Here is a 20,050-nt window from a genome sequence, read left to right on the forward strand (position 1 = left end):
TCTTCTGTACCTACACACCTTCTCTCACTCTTCTGTACCTACACACCTTCCTTCACTCTTCTGTACCTACACACCTTCCCTCACTCTTCTGTACCTACACACCTTCCTTCACTCTTCTGTACCTACACACCTTCCTTCACTCTTCTGTACGTACACACCTTCCCTCACTCTTCTGTACGTACACACCTTCCCTTACGCTTCTGTACGTACACACCTTCCCTCACTCTTCTGTACGTACACACCTTCCCTTACGCTTCTGTACGTACACACCTTCCCTCACTCTTCTGTACGTACACACCTTCCCTTACGCTTCTGTACGTACACACCTTCCCTCAATCTTCTGTACGTACACACACTGTAAAAAAAATACGGTAAATTACCGGCAGCTGTGGTTGCCAGAACTTCACCGTAAAAAATAAAGTGAGAATGTAGAGCACATCACGGTATATATTTTTTGTAACCGTAGATTTCAAGGTTGAGAACTGTTTTTTGTTTACGGTAAATTACTATAAAAAAAAACAGAGATTTCATAAACCTGTTTACGGTAATATGCAATTTAACGGTAAATTACTGGCAGCTGTGGTTGCCAGAACTTCACCGTAAAAAATAAAGTGAGAACGTATAATACATCACGGTATATTTTTTTTGCAACCGTAGATTTCACAGTTGAGAACTGTTTTTGTTTACGGTAAATTACTATAAAAAAAACAGAGATTTCATAAACCTGTTTACGGTAATATGCAATTTAACGGTAAATTACTGGCAGCTGTGGTTGCCAGAACTTCACCGTAAAAAATAAAGTGAGAATGTATAGCACATCACGGTATATATTTTTTGTAACCGTAGATTTCAAGGTTGAGAACTGTTTTTTGTTTACGGTAAATTACTATAAAAAAACAGAGATTTCATAAACCTGTTTACGGTAATATGCAATTTAACGGTAAATTACGGGCAGCTGTGGTTGCCAGAACTTCACCGTAAAAAATAAAGTGAGAATGTATAGCACATCACGGTATATATTTTTTGTAACCGTAGATTTCAAGGTTGAGAACTGTTTTTTGTTTACGGTAAATTACTATAAAAAAACAGAGATTTCATAAACCTGTTTACGGTAATATGCAATTTAACGGTAAATTACTGGCAGCTGTGGTTGCCAGAACTTCACCGTAAAAAATAAAGTGAGAACGTATAATACATCACGGTATATTTTTTTTGCAACCGTAGATTTCACAGTTGAGAACTGTTTTTGTTTACGGTAAATTACTATAAAAAAAACAGAGATTTCATAAACCTGTTTACGGTAATATGAAATTTAACGGTAAATTACTGGCAGCTGTGGTTGCCAGAACTTCACCGTAAAAAATAAAGTGACGTTGCGTCATGTGGGAGCTGATGTGCTGCAACACAGCCGAGATATTTTAATTCTGCTTCATGGTGACGTCTCATTATTCAGTTCTGAAAGTTATCAGTGATGTTCACCACCAGACACAAACAATGAGGCAAAATCTCCAACTGTTCATATGTTTTCATTCGTAATATTATGATTTGATTGTTATTTATCCGTTCATAGAGCTGCCACAGTGACTGTGCATTTTAAAATTAGCATTAACATTTAAAATTAACAATGCATGTGGATTTACATAATTTCTACACATTTAAAACCTGGTTTCCTTTGAAAACACTTCTATTAATCCTCCAAAACTTAAATATTAGCTTTTACAAAAAGAGCTGCAACGATTAGTCGATTAATCGATCGACAGACAATTAATCGAATAATCGCTTCAGTCATTTTTCAAGCACGAATGCCAAAATATTCTCTGATTTCAGCACCTCAAATGTGAGAATTTGCTGGTTTTATTAGTCTTATGTGACAGTAAATGTAATGATTTTTGCCTTTTTGCACTGTTGGTCAGAAAAAACAAGATGTATAATAACATTTTTTAGGTCAAAAGATTAATCAAGAAAAATAATCATTAGATTGATTGGTAATGAAAGTAATCGTTAGTAGCAGCCCTTGTTACAAATGTGAAACTGTAAAACGACTACTTTATATTTCTCTTCTGGATGTTTTTTGAAATAAATATGAATCTGTATTGATTATAAAAGGGCCAGTAAACCTTTCATTCTTGATTTCTTTTAATAAACCAGATTTGGAAACAGAGTATGGGACGATATTGATCTGTGTGGTCCGGTGTCTCTACCTGCAGTGAGTGAGAGCAGGGCTGCTGCTTTCTTCTTTGGGAGAACTGAGTCAAAGAGTCCAACTGAAATGAAAAGAAAAACAGATGACTGGAGGCGGAAGAAATCAAAATCATCATTTAAATGACAACAAACAAGTGAAATATGAGTCCACTCTTCCAAGACTGTGTGAGCTGTAGTTGTGTTCACGTTGGCTGTGTATTTGAAGGAGAACACAGTACCTGTAGTCGGGTCTGTCGTCTCTGATGAGCCGGTCTACTCTGCTGCTGGGTGCAGGCCTCTTGCAGGACCCCCCTCCGTCTGTCCGGCCCTGCAGCAGCTGGTGGATCCACCACCCCGAGGTCCTGCAGTAGTTTCTCCCTCTGGAGTGACATGTGGTTTGTGTCAGACCTTACATGAACTGGCAAATTAGCATCAGATACATAGACAGCTAATACTTTATGTCTGGTCTTTGCAGAGCCTAAAGGGTTAACAACTTCAAAAGCATCCTGGTATAGTACTAGCTTGAAGCATGATGGATTTTGACCAAAGAAATCATTGGATTTGAATATCTGACCATCACTAATGTCACTTAGAACATCTGACTCTGAGGGAGACTCAGTTGAGTGCTCTCCTGACACACAGTTCTTCCAAAGATCAGATTCCAACAAACATTTTAAAGTCTCTTTTACAGGCACATAATATGCAAACCTATCAGTCCTGTTCTCATCTTGTCCTAAAAATATTTTCTTAGGCTCCACATAGTTGAATCCTTTTTTGAACGACTGAGCTCTTGAGTAAGCTGTCCTCATTGGCCCTCTATGACATGCAGAGAAAAGATCAAATCCCCTGACAGACTCACAAACTTTGGTGATGTCCTCATCTGACAATGGTGTGTCATTTTTAAGCAGTGAAGTTAGTTTATTTAAAGTATATGTCTGACCCAACTCATGTATGTTTTGCATCTCCTCAACAATGTTCTGTATGGTCGAAGCAGGTAGTAGAAACTGTCCCTGCAATTTCAAGTAGAATAAACTGACGTTTCTGAGAAAGAGATCACTGAAGTTTTCAGAAATATCCATATCACCTTCATCTGTGCCTGTCTCTGTGACATTATCTGACTCATGCACGTGAGGGCCACAGTCATGTGATTCATCTGGAATAGCTGATGACTGAGGAGAAGCAGATTCTCTGTACATGTCACTAATACTGCTGTCTGCTAAATCTTTGTGTTTCCGTGACATGTGGGCGGTAAATGAAGATCTGACCGTGAAAACATTTTTGCATCCACTCACTGGACAAGTCACGGCGCGTCCTTCCACAAGATGCTCCTTCAAATGAGCTATTAGCTCTTTAGTGTCTGGACACGTGCGTTCACATAACGCCATAGCGCATTTATAAGCGGTAACGTTAACAGCCATCCCAACAGTAACGTTAGCTGTAGCTGATTCGTTAACGTTATGCCTCCGGTAGAAATGAGCCTTAAATGCTCCATATCTAACAAATGTCTGCTTGCAACCGGCTTCAAAGCACTTAAATAAACAACGTGGTTCATTTCGATGAAGTTTGCAGTGAAGCACATAACCCCTCGAAGTTTTAACTGACTTGCCACAGAAATTACAACTAAACATTTTCTTAGCCAACCTTTGGTAAAGTAAGCTAGCTAATGTTCAACACAGAAAGCCATAAACCACGTTATATCATAGAAAAGTAAACTCTCTCAACTCATTAGATAGACACAAAGCTGCAGAAAACAAAGCCTCAAATTCAAATTTAACGTTAGCTAGCTAAGGTGACGCTAACTCAACTGTTTGCTGTAGAGATAGAGCCTTATCCTGATTTTAAAAAACGTAAGGTAACGTTAACGTTGACCGTTCAAAAAAGCTGTTACTCTCCTCTCCGACTGTAATACATTATGTAGGTATGCTTACCTCCAGATGAAGTGTTTTGTTCCTAGGAGTCAGGCAGTTGTTCATCAATAGTGTTCAGGATAATCCCCGCAGTAGAGCAGCAGAAGTGCAGCGCAGTGCTGAGCGCGTAGAAAAGGCGCTGAAGTGGGTTCAAAAGTTCAACCTCCGACCGTTGCTTTTTTTTTAAATTAATGTGTTGGTCTGATCACTGCCGCCTCTCTCTCTCTCTCTCTCTCTGTCTGTCAAGTCAAGATAAATTGTGGTTTTAAGGAATCTTGAAACCGTGAAACTGTACATGCCATGTCTGTATAATTTGAATGTGAAAGTAGTGACAGTGAGTCCACAGAGGACATTGACCTTATCATGAACTACCTGTGTTCTCACCACATTTGGTCAGGTTATTCACTGAGACAGGCACCTGTTGGTCTTAAAGTGTCATGGGGGAATCTCGAAACAGTAAAACAGTTTAGGCATGAACATATAGGGTGCCACACATTAGGAATAGATGTCACAGGGTGCCTTGAAACTGTTGTGAGATCTGCACCTGCAAGCACCTGCAATGTTACAAAATACTAACCAACAGAGATCAAAAGAGGGGTGGGGGATGGGGTGAGGGGTGAGATGCAACTTATGCTCTGCAAAAAAGGATTACAAAACAAGGAGAAGTTATGGAAGGTTACTCTCTACTGCTTTGAATAAGCAGACTAGTTTACAACTAGCACTTATTGTTTTGTTTGTTGGTTAAATATTAGTTCTGACTGTTGAAACAGTGACAAAATGTCTTTCAAAAATTAGTGTTGGCCTTCAAATTTATCTTATGGTATATTTCCATTATTAGCACAATGGTTCGTACATTTAATCGTGACAAAATGTATTTCTTTTTACTAATATTACCTGCAAAAACTGCAGTGTTATATTTTATATATTATAGTGTATTTACAAAAACAGCACAATGGTTAGTGCATTTAACCTTGACAAAATGTCTTTTTTACAAATAATGAATGCAAGCAGCATTGATCGGGCCCTCGCACCTTCACACACGTCGAGGGTACTAGCAGGACTCTAGTTGCCGCGGCCGTGCATTTCTGTGACCATGAGACACTGCGTGCACGAGTTAGACAATATTTCCTGCGTGTACCAGTGGCGTAGCAAGATCATTTTGCCAGGTCTTAAGCCTCGAATGTTTTGAGTTCAGCTCTGAATACAAGCCTGTAATGATCGACAAAAAAACGAATGTTTTTTGAATGCTCTTCAGTGTTTGTAACATAAAAGACTGTCAAAGTAAATGCAGGTGTCCAAACCGACTGTTTGTTTGTGGTGCAGCTAGCTCTGACAATCACTGCTGAGTGACTCACAGCGGAAAGAGTCGAGGAGAAATGGCAGAATGTATAGTTCCATGTGGAAAAAAACAAACCGAAAGGTGATCCCATGTGGTCTAATCTATATCATGAATTACGTTAACGTGACTTCAGACGGGGCCGCTCCGTAGGTCTGCTAACACCACTGGACACGCTGCTCGCTAATCGCTCCAATAACAGCTGCTTCCTCCGCAGAAATGCAGACTTTAACTGAACAACAGCTGCTAGTAAAGACAACGTGGGTGTTTATGTCATCGTTTCTAAACGTATGCGTTTACGACTATCCACAAGAAGAGGTAACTCCGGAGTTTTCGGTGCTTTGAAAACTCCGGCGTAGATCTGCGTCACATCCTATTACGTCGCTGTCAAGCGCCTTTCCCTGCAGGTGGCGAATCATGATTTGCAGTCCCCCGCCCTCGGTAAACTATCAATGGATAAATCCCAAAAAAGAAAATAGAGAGTTAAATTCTGCGTGGACATATTCGCTTTCACTGCCAATGATGCTGGCTTACCTGTATTCTTGAAATGTGCAAAAAATGTAATGTTGAAAGACACTTCCAGAACAAGCACACAGCATTTGCTGAAAAGTATCAGGCTGGAGATGAGCTCTCTTCATAAGAGTTTGATATTGTTATAACAGGTAAAATAGCAATAAAATGTCAAGAATTCTTGTTCTATATTTTCATAAATACAATATACTTTTGTTGCTCCAGACAAATTTTATTTGGTGGAAAATAGGGCAAAATGACTCTTTGGATAGTAAAGGTTGCCGACCCCTGAGCTAGGTGAAACCAAATGTTGGGGCTACTCAAAAGTACTTTCTAAATCTTACCAGTATCCCAAGCACCTCCTTTTCGCAATGAAAGAAGTACGGTAATAATAATAAACATTAGAAGAACAATAGGTCCTCCACTCCAACTTCGTCGGTGCTCGGGCCCTAATTACAGTGCTGGCTGTCATATCGGCACATCCATCCATCCATTGTTTTTCACTTATTCGGGATGGGGTCGCGGTGGCAGGAGGCCAAGCAGGCTGACCCAGACTTCCCTCTCCCCTGCAACATTTTCCAACTCATTCTGGGGTATCCCGAGGCGTTTCCAGGCCAGCTGGGAGATGTAATCCCTCCAGCGTGTTCTGGGTCTTCCCCAGGTAAGGGAATGTGGGAATGTGGGCCATTTGCTCATCACTTCCCATTCATTTTATCCTAGCAAAATCCCCCATTCAAATGTAGGCCAATTCCCCCTCCTCCCACGCAGGCGTGCTAAGTGCTAGGGAGTACCATCCAACTTGAATGTGGCTCATTGGGGCCTGTCTACAACATATTAAAAAAGCAGGGCTCTGACATCTTTAGAAGTAAAAGTTGGTCTGATCTCACCAAGAGTACAACAGGGTGTACACCATGCTGAGGTCTGAGTGTCATACAGGCAAAAATCTTTTCTAGATAATCTAGAGGGATTCTGTTCAGGTGACCTTATTGTAGGCCTAGTCCACAATGTGTGTCCAGACTCTGTGGGTTCTGGGACCCATATTTGAGAGATTATGGCCATTCTTGCATATGTCAAAAAATCCACTCATATAAGGGAATAAGGCATCAATTAAGCCCTTTGGGGCTGTTTTTGGGGACCTTAACTTGCAGCTACGAAGTCCAGATTATAGGTAGGTAATGGTGACGAGCCCCTATTTGAAGGAGAAAAGGAGTCAAATCTCTACCCTGATTTAAAGTATAAAAAGTTAGAGAAAAGACTGGTGAAAACTGGCTTTCGGCCATTTGGGAAAATAAGTGCCATCTGGTTTGAATCATCTCTGTTGGGTGCATTTGAAAACACTTGTAAATGGCTTATTGTCCTAATATTCACATATGATGGACAAAAGAGGACCCTCTTCAAGGCTCAATTGGATTCAAGTCATTAGCATGCTGCTAACAGAAGTTAGCTTTCCCAAGGGTCTGCAGAGATCTTGCTTTAGATCCTGCATCACGTTATCACAGGGGAATGATTTATGCAAAATTCAGGCAGTTTCAACCTTTCACCAAGATTTAATGGCCCGTTTCTCACTTGCCAAAAAAAGCCGAAAAATAAGGCTATATGCCTCAATTTTGACCTTTGGGGCTGTGTTTGGGTACCTTAACTTGCAGCTACGATCTCAAAATTTGGGGGAATTCATATTCACTAGCCCCTCTTTAAACAGGAAAAGGATTCAAATCTCTACTTTGATTTAAAGTGTAACAATTGAGAGAAAAGACTGGTGAAGGCCATTTCGGATCATAAGTAACATTGAGTTAGAATCCTTTCTGTTGGGTGAAATAAACACAGTCAATTTCCAACTGATATTCGCACCATTTAATCTGTGGGCAAAGGTGGAATGACTGTGAAAATGTCAGGGTCCTAGCCCATTGTTTTCTATGGGTATTTAGGCCGAATTAGGTCTAAAATCCAAGTTCACTATGGAAAAAGTGTTTGGAATTTCCCATTGATTTTCATACCACTTGATCTTTGGCCAAAGGTCGATTGACTGTGAAAATTTCAGGGTCCTAGCCCATTGTTTGCTTCCATTGCTTCCCTCACCTCCGGTGTCCAGCACCGGGTTTTCGGGTTGCTGCCACGACAGTAATCGGCATAAAGGTTCATGACAAAATTGATTTTTTATAGATAATATTTGCAGAAGTTGCAGAGTTGGCTGTTAGATATATTATGGTGTATTTCTGTAATCAGTACAACGGTCCGTACATTTAACAGTAAACAAATGTATTTTTTATAAGTAATGAATGCAAAAATCACGGTATGGATCTTTGTTCATATTACGGTGTATTTCCGTTACCAGTACAATGTTTAGTACATTTAACAGTGACAAACTGATGTTTTTATGAATAATAAATGCAAAAAATACAGGGCTGGCTGTTGAATATATGATGCGTTTTACCTCCATTGGCAGCGCAATGGTCCGTACATTTAACAGTAACCAAATGTATTTTTTATAAGCAATAAATGCAAAAATCACGGTATGGATTTTTGTTCATATTACGGTGTATTTCCGTTACCAGTACAATGTTTAGTACATTTAACAGTGACAAACTGATGTTTTTACGAATAATAAATGCAAAAAATACGGGGCTGGCTGTTGAATATATGATGCGTTTTACCTCCATTGGCAGCGCAATGGTCCGTACATTTAACAGTAACCAAATGTATTTTTTAAAAGAAATAAATGCAAAACTTACGGCATGGATGTTTTTTCATATTACGGTGTATTTCCGTTATCAGTACAATGTTTAGTACATTTAACAGTGACAAAATGTATTTTATACAAGAAATACATGCACAAATTATTGTTTTGGCTGATATATATATTTACGGTGTTTCACTGTCAGATAAACTGAATATAACCGATTTACAATTGACGGTCTCTTACTGTTGTGATTTAACAGTTTTTCACTGTAAAATTCACTGACTTTTCTTACAGTGCACCTTCCCTTACGCTTCTGTACGTACACACCTTCCCTCACTCTTCTGTACGTACACACCTTCCCTTACGCTTCTGTACGTACACACCTTCCCTTACGCTTCTGTACGTACACGCCTTCCCTCACTCTTCTAAAACGTCTTCACTCTCAGAAATGTGACAACTTGGTAAAAGTCCCGACTCTGGACGAGTACAATCTTTACAAATAGAAGTACAACAAAGACAGCACAGACCTTGTGGTACTTCTGGTGGTACTAGTATTTGACTGTTATTCTGGTGGTACGTTCTGTCTTTGGCACAATGCTTTACATTTTGCAGTACTTTATACTTCTACATTTTACACTGAAGTATTTTGTGGTACTTCATGGTTTATTGTAGGTTGTTGTGGTGAACGTCTGTGGTACCTAAAATACAGCAGCTTGCTGTACGTACTGTAGTAATACCACTGTCTGCTGCAATACTTGTGTACTAATACCACTACTTGCTGTAGTACGTACTGTAGTAATACAGAGTGCTCTGAGTGTTTCTTTCATACTGGATGTATTTCAGCAGGTCAAAGTACTGATGAAGTGAACTTAACATTAAATTATAACTTAAAGTTTCATAGCTGACTCATAAGATCGCTGCAAAAAGTTGTCAAATGAATTCTGACTCTTTGCAAACATAAAATACTTCAGACGGCAGTGAAAGTAAAAGTGTTTAGAATAACGACGGATCCACTTTTCCTCTATTGACATAAAGAAAGCAAAGCTCTGGGGTTTCAATGTTTCACTCGGGATAAAGTGGAATGAAGTTCAGAACGTTGAGTAGAAATAAAGTTTTACCTCATAAGTTTTTAGAGATAGTACCTGAGGGAAATATATAAGAAGACGAGCATTCAAGTGAATGAAAGATTTCCTGGAGGAGACACTAGACTGTACATATTTATACATATGTATATGTATATCTATATATATATACACACACGTCTGTCTTCAGCCCTGTCTCCTAAATATTACATCACAATACGATTGTGGATTAGGTTTGCGTGAATAATCACAAAGAGGTTATAAATGAGTCCAGAGGAGGTCGGGTCTAAACACACGTTTTCTTTCAACAATCGCCAAAACTAAACCGTTCATCACAGACAGAAGCTGTAGAAACTCATAATCATCAGAAACATCAAGCAAAACAAAGCCTAAAATTATGACATTTATCAAAAACATTTTATTCAACATGTCTCATTTAAAATCTCTCCTCAAATAAAGCGTTTAAATAAAGTTTTTAGTTGTTAATGTGTAGGTTTCTGACTTTAACAGAGTCAGCAGATAAAAGATGCAGAATAACAAGAAACTACCACAACAATGAAAAACCTTTCACACTCACACACACTCTCTCACCTACACCCACACACCCACACCCACACGTGATTTGTTACACTTTCGGGACGTGAAGCTGGTTTTATGATCCGCAGCCTTGTTGCACTGGTTTCAGCTGGTTCCTCCCACACAGAGATGAACCTGTTAAACTCCACCAGGCGACCAGAGAGCTGTTCTCCTGAGAGGCTGTAGCTCCACGATGTGAGGAACCCTCTGACAGGAAGAGTTCCTCCTCACAATGCTGACTGAGTGAGGCCGATACTCTCTAATGAGGGTCCTCCGTCAGCTCTCATCTCGTAAACGAGGGTAAAATAAGGAACTTTTTATTCTCCAGACGTTTCTCTCTTTCTGGAGCGCAGCTCTTCAAGCTGTTCGCCACTTATTTTGACCACTCCGGGGACCCGTAGTCACCGTGATACAGAGTCTGAACGCCTTGTTTATTTCTGGAGCTCATCTTTTAGGAGCTAAATATGCTGGTTTTCTGTGCATTACATTTTCCATCTCTCAGGGACGATGATAATCCCCAAAATCCCAGCAGCACTTTCACTGTTTCACTGACAATTTAGAGGAGAGGTGATGAGACGGTGATGAGACGGTTTTACAATGAAGATATTTTACACCACGTTTACAGTCAGTTAGTGTTTTTAAAACACATTTATTGGTATTTCTAGTATTCCTTATATTCAAAAACGAGGGATTAAAGGTTGTAATAATGTAGAATTATGGCTGAAACTAGAGATGTAACAGACCGTTATTGATCCGTACTGACCCCTCACAGTGTAACGTTAACCCTCAGTGTAAATCAAGTTTTAACGTGAACCCTCAGTGTAAATAAAGGTTTAACGTTAACCCTCAGTGTAAATCAAGGTTTAACGTTAACCCTCACAGTGTAAATAAAGTTTTAACGTTAACCCTCAGTGTAAATAAAGTTTGAACGTTAACCCTCACAGTGTAAATAAAGTTGTAACGTTAACCCTCAGTGTAAATAAAGTTTTAACGTTAACCCTCAGTGTAAATAAAGTTTGAATGTTAACCCTCACAGTGTAAATAAAGTTTTAACGTTAACCCTCAGTGTAAATCAAGTTTTAACGTGAACCCTCAGTGTAAATAAAGGTTTAACGTTAACCCTCAGTGTAAATCAAGTTTTAACGTGAACCCTCAGTGTAAATAAAGGTTTAACGTTAACCCTCACAGTGTAAATAAAGTTTTAACGTTAACCCTCAGTGTAAATAAAGTTTGAACGTTAACCCTCACAGTGTAAATAAAGTTGTAACGTTAACCCTCAGTGTAAATAAAGTTTTAACGTTAACCCTCAGTGTAAATAAAGTTTGAATGTTAACCCTCACAGTGTAAATGAAGGTTTAACGTTAACCCTCACAGTGTAAATAAAGTTTTAACGTTAACCCTCAGTGTAAATAAAGTTTGAATGTTAACCCTCACAGTGTAAATAAAGTTTTAACGTTAACCCTCACAGTGTAAATAAAGGTTTAACGTTAACCCTCACAGTGTAAATAAAGTTTTAACTTAAACCCTCAGTGTAAATAAAGTTGTAACGTTAACCCTCACAGTGTAAATAAAGTTTTAACTTAAACCCTCAGTGTAAATAAAGTTTTAACGTTAACCCTCAGTGTAAATATAGTTTGAACGTTAACCCTCACAGTGTAAATAAAGTTTGAATGTTAACCCTCACAGTGTAAATAAAGCTGTAACGTTAACCCTCACAGTGTAAATAAAGTTTGAACGTTAACACTCACAGTGTAAATAAAGCTTTAACGTTAACCCTCACAGTGTAAATGAAGTTTAACGTTAACCCTCACAGTGTAAATAAAGGTTTACTGAATATAAAATAGATATTAGAGATGAATTATGAGCTGTTTAACTTTCTAACACTAACTCTAAGCACATTATTATACTTCATTAAAAATAATCATGACAATAAAAATACAATCTATACAGCTGCAAAGATTACTCAAATAACTGAATTAATTGGTAATTAATTGAATAACCAATTAATCAGATTAAACCTGCTTTTTAAACATTAAAAAAATAATTTAATTATAATAACTAATTTAGTTATAAAACATTATAATTTAATTTTAATACATTATTTAATTTTAATAATTATAGTAGAATATTTAATTTATTATAATGTCATTTTTTAAAAGAAGGTTTAATCTTTGGATTTTTGGATTTTGTTTTTGGAAGCCGTCATCTTTGTTTTCTGGTGTTTTAAAGACTAAACTATAAATCAAATAATTGATTATGTACATAATACCCATCATGCTTTGTTTCTTGTTTTGTTTACACGTTATGAAGCATTTCATAAGATTAAGAGGTCTTCTATTGAAGCGACGTTCTGCTTCATATATCTAAAATATCTAGAAATGAGAAACACGTCGGTGTCGAGAGCAAACGAACGACCTGAGTGAAGCTTCGTCTTTCAGTCTTGACTCCTTTAAACTAAAGACGTGGAGCCTCAGGCCTTCTGTTGGTTTGATATCTGTTTACTTCCTCTCTCCATCTCTTTCACACCTGAGAAGTAAAACACGTCTCTGAGACGTTTGTTGTGTTTGTTATCAGTGAAAAACAGAGATGAGTGTGTGACGGTCGCTCACACGTGACACGATAAATTAACTTCATATTAAAGACGGAGGTGACGCTACAGAAGAAGAAGATAAAGGACACACAGTGAAGAACACGTCCACACATCCATCACCACGCTAGCGACCAAACAAGACATCTGCTATCGCTTTGTGTCGGGTGGAGAAGACACATAAAGGACACCTGACGGAGACAGACGAGCTATTTCAGGACTCATAAAGCATGAGAGGAAAGTCACCAACGCCGTTAAGAGACGAGCGTCTGAGCGTTACGACTCAACAAGAAGCAAAGAGTCTGTGCACGTTAGTACAGAGCCCTGACAAAACTATGAGTATAAACCACGTTACAAACAATAAAGACGCTGATGTATTTACGCCTATATGATGGTATGTTGAGCTCCTACAACGTTAGCTTAGCATAGCACTGATAGAACCAGAAATATCAGATATTTCCTGGGATATCTGGAACTTCAACATGTCCACAGCAGCACTATGATTGATGGAACGCTGTCTACATGGAGGTAGAGCTGCTTTAAATAACCTCTAGTGCTGCTTTGTAGCACTAGAGGTAGCACACATCGGCTGCTTCACTACAGCTGTACGAACCCAAAATTAACTGCAATAAACAGTTAAAATAACTACATGATGATGCTGTAAGACGACAAGCAACCAACGGTTAGAATGCTTGTTTTCTGAATGGAGCTTGGTTTGATCAGTGCTATGCTATGCTAACATTGTAGCTGCTCCATCAACACTTAACATAACGTCATCTAGGCGTAAATACGCCGTCTTTGCATCGACTTTGTACGTGATGTCGTCACGTGAACACGACATATAGATTACGGTATTTAAAGTGTCTGAATGTCTTTCTCTACCGTCAAACCAGAAACACGTTGATAAGTTGTAGAAACTGTCACAGCAACACTCGACCAGCTAGTGGATCTCACACAAAGACTCACCTGTTCTGTTTGTTTCCACAAACTATGTTCACGAGCAGAATATCTCATTTTACAGCTGGGGGGCTTCATTCTTCATTTATTGACAAATATTTCATTCTCCATGTCTGTGAGCTGAGACACTGTCTACACACACACACACACATACACTGTGTAATGGACTGCTTGGTTTAATTAACTTCATTGAGGAGAAACAAACTAATGACTTTTTATTTCCTACATTGAGTCGTCTCCTCATTAATAAGAGTTATTATCTGTCACAAACGTGTTTCACAGTTTTACTTTAGTTCCTTTAGAGCTTCTTGAACACCTGATGAAAAATATAAAATGCAGTATTTTATGTGTCGCCATGTTTATCGTCTCTTTGTGGAGAGGAAACTAGTTCCCCACCTTCTTCATCTTCCTCGGCATGATGTCTGAAGATTTGGTGGTCCGCGCTCTCTTGTGTTCTTCATCTCCTTGTTCTGTAAAGTGAGGCTGAGCATCTCGATTTTCTCTTGAGCGATTATGTCTCAATGCAGAAAAACAAAATAATCGGAAATTTAAAACTAAACTCAACGTTATGATCGACTGTAACGATTCTGTGACACCGGGCTGTCCGTTCTTTACCGCTGCCCCTGAACGCAACAGATATTAGTACACGTTTGTCTGGTTTACGTGCTAAGCTAAGCTAAATGCTAGCAGGGTTTTGGTGAGCCGAATATGGAAACAATCGAACCGACACCGCCTGGTTTAAAAGATAACGTATGGAAGAATTTCACTTCTTCTTCTTCCCAACTAGGAAGGTTTGAAGTGAGTCCTCCGTCTTTGAGAATCAGAGGTTCCACGCTATAACACTTTAGAACCGAGATAGAACATTTAGTATTTAGATGGTTTACTGACTTCAGAGCGTTGAAATGATTTTTGGGGATTTTGGTTGAAAGAAAAAAGGTCAACAAAACAACAACGATCTTTATCTGGTAATATTGATCATCAGTGATGTGCAGTTAATCACGGATCTCTACAAGTTATATTTGCTTCTATTGTATTTTGTGCTGATCCGTGACTTTTATGATTCTTTTACTCTGAATCCTAAAGTGAGGCAAAGAGTCTGTTTCTCTTCCAGTGACTCACTTTACGATCGCTTACGTGAGTTTTCGTGACTCTTGGCATCCTTGAAAGCTGCAGATACGTCCTCGTCTGTCGAAGACTCTTTGGAGCAACTTCAGGGTGTGAAGCGGCGAGGTGATCGGCGAGGTGTGTGTTTGAGGTTCAGATGAGTGGAAGCTGGAGATTCAGAGAGAAGTTTATCTGTGAATAGAAGAAGAACGGCTGAAGCCAGCAGGGAGGGAATGAAACCGGCTCTTTGGGAGAGTTACAAATCAGACAAAAGTTTGTCAAACAGCTTCTCGTGAAGGAAAGACAGGAAGTAAGAAATGATTCTGATAGACTGTTCAGATTTCATCACTCGGGGGAGACGGAGCAGCTAAACCCATCTGGAAGCTTTCATCCTCCTTCTGGACGTAAACGGAAGGTGAAGCCTCTGTGAAAATGTGAAGAGAACAAGTTTCATTTGTGTTTCATCAAGAAAGAGTGAAGAACCTTCACAACGATCTCATTACTGCAGACACGAGATTCTTCCTTTCAAGTGCATCTCACGGTCTTCATCAGCAGATTACTTATGGTAGTAATACTAGAATAATAACTTCACACCTCTGGGTTTGATTTTGTTTAACAATGAAGGAAAGAATCTGAAGGCCGGGGTGCAGAAGAAGCAGGACTTTCCTCCTGGTGAAGACAGTTTTCAGCCTTTAGAAACAAACATTAAAACGACGTCTCTGAGGGAAAGACAATAAAACTATTACGCAGAAATCACGTGTTGAGGACTAGGAGGACCAGGAGGTCCACGATGACCACGAGGTCCAGGAGGAAGGTTTATGTTCATTGAGCTCAATCATTCTAAAAGGTTTCTTCATATTTTAATAACAAATTATAAACATTTTGTCAAATGTCATTCTTCATATTTGCCTGTTTAGACACACAATGGTGTTTTTATGAATCTGCTTTATGTGTGTTGTGATGAAAAGTGACGGTGTGTCTGTGTTCATCTTTTTCTCTCTGTGTCCTTATAAAATGTATAATCTATGAGATTATTTTGAATAGTAATTATCAGAAAACATAAACAGACGCTGTGAAACCGTCCCATTCTTCAATCTAAAATTCAAAAGTTATTAAGTAAAACAATGTTATCATTTTTATCTCACAGATATTCAGCTTTAAACCATATTTGTTGGCGTTTATCATTTAAAATTTTCACTGCGGTCCAGAACTCTTTGTTGTCCCACAAACAGACGGCTGAAAACTTTGAACGTAACAAAAGACGACCCCTAAAGTACAATAAAGTGGTTCGATCCACTTCATCCGTTTTATTTCTTTACAGCGAGGAGACGTTCACTGAACACGACGAAAAGCGTATTGGACACATAAACATACACCTATGTCTTAATATCGTTAAAACAAATTACAGTTAAAAGGTAGTAATAGATTACAACCCAGAAAAGTTACACATGGTCATTAAAATCAATAAAAAGGGTTCATCCTCTGAGGAGCAGGAGCACGCTCGGTTCTCATCACACTAAACAAACAGCTGAGTGTTTTTGATTTGGTTCTTTTGCTGCATCATTAGTCTATTTGTGTTAGAACTAAAAGCTCCGGTAAATTCATTCTACTCGTTGAATAAACCTATAATTATAACCTCATACTAGCTCAGCTAAGCTAAGCTACACAGGAGAACATCCTCAGTCTTCCTTTAGAAGAGATTCCTGCATGGACAAACAGTCCCACTGAGTCTTTATGAATCAAAAGGATTCGTAGATGCACAAACATCTCCTGAATGAACTCTGCATCACTTCATTACAACGTGTTGCTGTGCAGTAACACGATGACGGTCATACGGTCAGAGCTGCTGGAGTCAAAACACTCAAATGAATCCCTTCAATGGACGCTGTCCTCGGCGTAGCCGTTTGCGTTTCTTCTACGAGGAGCGAGGGTCAGCCTCCTCATTTAACATCTGAACATTATTCATGAGGCTGTAAGTGGCCTCTCTTTGTACACAAGTGCTGCTCGGAGGAGAAGAAGAAAGATCCCTTCTTCCTCCTGGTGTCATGTTTTATTCCTGCTGACATAAACTACACACACAGCAGCTCTTAAGCTACACACGACGTGCTCAACAGCTGTCACACACACACACAGGTCACTTCAGAGGAGCTAGTCAACAGCTAGCTTCCATCAATCCCATTCAAACCAGTTCACTGAGCAGAAGACCAACATGTTTCACAGCGACGTCGTCAGAGTTCATCAAAGCTCAACGTGTAGAACGTTGACCTCTCTCTGTTAAATACTTCACTGCAACGTCCTCGTGGATTACTGATCCTGTGACACACTGATAGTGACGGTCGATTAATCTGTGAATCTGAGCTGAAGAAAAAAAAAAAATGGCCGCCACGTAAAAAATAAAAAGAATCAGCAGCAGCGCCTCTTAAATCTGTCGCTCGGCTTTACAGCCTCATGACTTTTACAGCCGCACTGATGATGGAGAGACGGGAGACGGAGATTGGCTTTATGATTGGCTGCAGCTTCCTCCAACAGCTATCCTCACGCCATCAGAGGTTGATAAATAAAAAGAAAATGGAGATTCCAGTCAGACGGTTGAACATGAATACTTCACGGAAACTGCAGATTCACGACTACACACACACAGGAAGTGCTTGAACCACATAATAACACAACATCAGATAAATGTGCACACACTCAAGCAGCCACATACATAAAGACTAATGATTACTTATGCAGAGGCTCAACCTCGCCTGTGGCAGTGACCACACACACACACACACACACTCTGATTGTTACATCATGTCATCAGATCAGAAAACACACAACAGCTGAATTTAACCTCCAAACGGTGCAGAAACGTAACTGTCCTCGTCTGCAGCACCGGAGTCTGTGCAGACTTCACAAGCAGGTACATTTAATCATTAATCCATAATCATTAATCACAGTTATTATTGTGATTAATTATTAATTAGTATCATATAATAATAAATATAATATATTAATTATTATATGATATTAATATCATATAATAAGTGTAATATTATATCATAATAATATAATAATGATTATGATATAATCATTATTATTATCATTATAATCAAATAATAACAATGCATCATTGTTTACTGTATAACGTACAAAACAGCTGAAAACTAAAACAAGCAAAAAATCATTCTTCAAGATTCACAACAAAACAAACCTCATGAAGACAACAGAACCAGACACACACACGGAATGAACCTGCTTTGCCGACAGGGTGATATTTCAGCTGACAGGTAACAGTCGACTAGCGGGACTGTCATCATGTGTATGTGTGTGTGTTACACCCGGTCTAGGGGAACCTGGGCGCAGCATAATAATGGGTCTCCCTCTCTCTCCCACTCCCAAGAACGACCAGTGCTGCTGCCATACAGTCCATGACATTTATTATTTTACACAGATGTTTTAGCCATACGCGTCGGGGTGAGCCTGGCCCAACACAATAAACAAAACAATCTTTATTAACCTATTAACTTACCTACTCCAAACTGAACAAAAGAAGGCAGGCAGCTTACCGAGCTCCCTAACCGAAAACAGGAGAAAACAATGTGAACACAAAGAGCTTCTCAGCCCTCCCACTACATGGACTGATTGTTAGATTATGTACTATTATTATGTGATTTGTCGCGCCGATACGTACAACAGCGACCCTCCTTGTGCAGCACAGCCCGGTTGGGAGTCGGAGAGAAAAAGAGAGAGCGAGCCGGCCTCCACAGGTTCCTCTCATCTCAGGCCTCACAAGTCTCAAGTCCAATCACCTGCAATTCAGAGGATAGAAGAACAACACAGACACACTGTACAGCACCACCCTCAGGCATTTATCATATACATATATCTCTTAAAACATATTTCCTCGTTTCCTCTCTCCTCGCATGGTTTCCTTGCGTCTCTCCATGCAGTCCTGGTGGGAGGGACTAAGACACAAGGAAAAGACACAAGTGAGGGAGACAGGTATGCAACTAGAAAATGCATTTCCTGCTGAAAATGCGTTGGAATGCTGAAAGCTGAAATTAATTGTAAAAAAATTGCTGAAAATTAAGAAATGGAAGACTACCTGTCTGAAAAAGGTTGAAGCCCGAAAGCATTTAAACTGCACTGCTGAAAACCCTTCTAGTTGAAATGTCTAACTATGGTGTCTGTAGCTGAAAGTATGAAGAAGAAGAAGGCTTTGAAAGTTGAAGAAGTTTAACAGGATTTGAAGATTTTCTCCATAGAGATCCCATTCAAAAGAAAATTGCAAATAGCTTAATATTTCAAAAAATTTAAAGATTACAAATATGAAAAGTCATATCACCCCTCTCCTGAAAGAGCTGAACATTTTGAAAGGGAAAAGTCCTCTCAAAATCTCATAGACCTGAATGACTGTATGAGAGACAGACACACAGAGAGATAGAGACATAGACAGAAAGATAGAGAGAGTGAGAAAGACAGACAGACAGTTTTATGGACAGAGTGAGTGAGACAGGCAGACAGACAGGAGTACAATGCCTCCAAGTCTTGTGTGTGTGTAGAGAGACACACAGAGAGTGCCTGCGTGCGTGGTTGCCATGGTGAGGACGCACCTGTTGGAGAGTCTGTGTGTTTATCAACATCACTAATGAGCTTAATCATCAACAGCTGTGTGCCTCCAGCCTTTTGATGGAGATAAAACAGGGAAACACCTCTCAAACAAATCATCAAAACTCCCATAACTGTAGCTCCTATTGCTCCGATATTAATAAATGAGAGGAAGGATGAGTTGAAGAACAGATCCTGTAAAAATGATGTCTGTAGTGTAAAAAATGTGGCTGAACTGGCGATCTAGAAATGGGGTCCCGTGTTCTGTGGAAGATGTTTTTGAAGTAAAATTTAACATTGGTCTCTATGGAGCAGAAAGTTGGTTTTCCTCTCAATTACAGGCTTCTGTGTCAAATGTGTAAATCTGTGGGATTCCACAGTCATTTGTCTACGACAAGGACAAGATTAGCTACTTCTACATCCAGAAATGATGCATGAAGAGTGAAGATTGTGGACACAGTGGCAAAAGACAAATCTTTTTTTCACAATAATCTCAAGCTGCTCTTCACTCTAGCGGTGACATCACGCACTCTAAACACA

General features: G+C 39.3%; 1 long non-coding RNA gene across 1 annotated transcript; it reads right to left on the reverse strand.

Annotated features, from left to right (window-relative positions):
- Positions 1–1,456: 1,456 nt before the first annotated feature.
- LOC142938366 (uncharacterized) lies at positions 1,457–4,326 on the reverse strand. The gene is made up of 3 exons (XR_012949561.1): positions 4,110–4,326; positions 2,421–2,561; positions 1,457–2,264 (listed from the first exon to the last, which is right to left on the reverse strand). It is a non-coding gene; the product is annotated as an uncharacterized LOC142938366 (long non-coding RNA).
- Positions 4,327–20,050: the final 15,724 nt, after the last annotated feature.

The sequence above is a fragment of the Anarhichas minor genome, unplaced genomic scaffold, assembly GCF_050575085.1.
Source record: "Anarhichas minor isolate MPS153535 unplaced genomic scaffold, ASM5057508v1 ptg000084l, whole genome shotgun sequence".
NCBI classification, from domain to species: domain Eukaryota; kingdom Metazoa; phylum Chordata; class Actinopteri; order Perciformes; family Anarhichadidae; genus Anarhichas; species Anarhichas minor.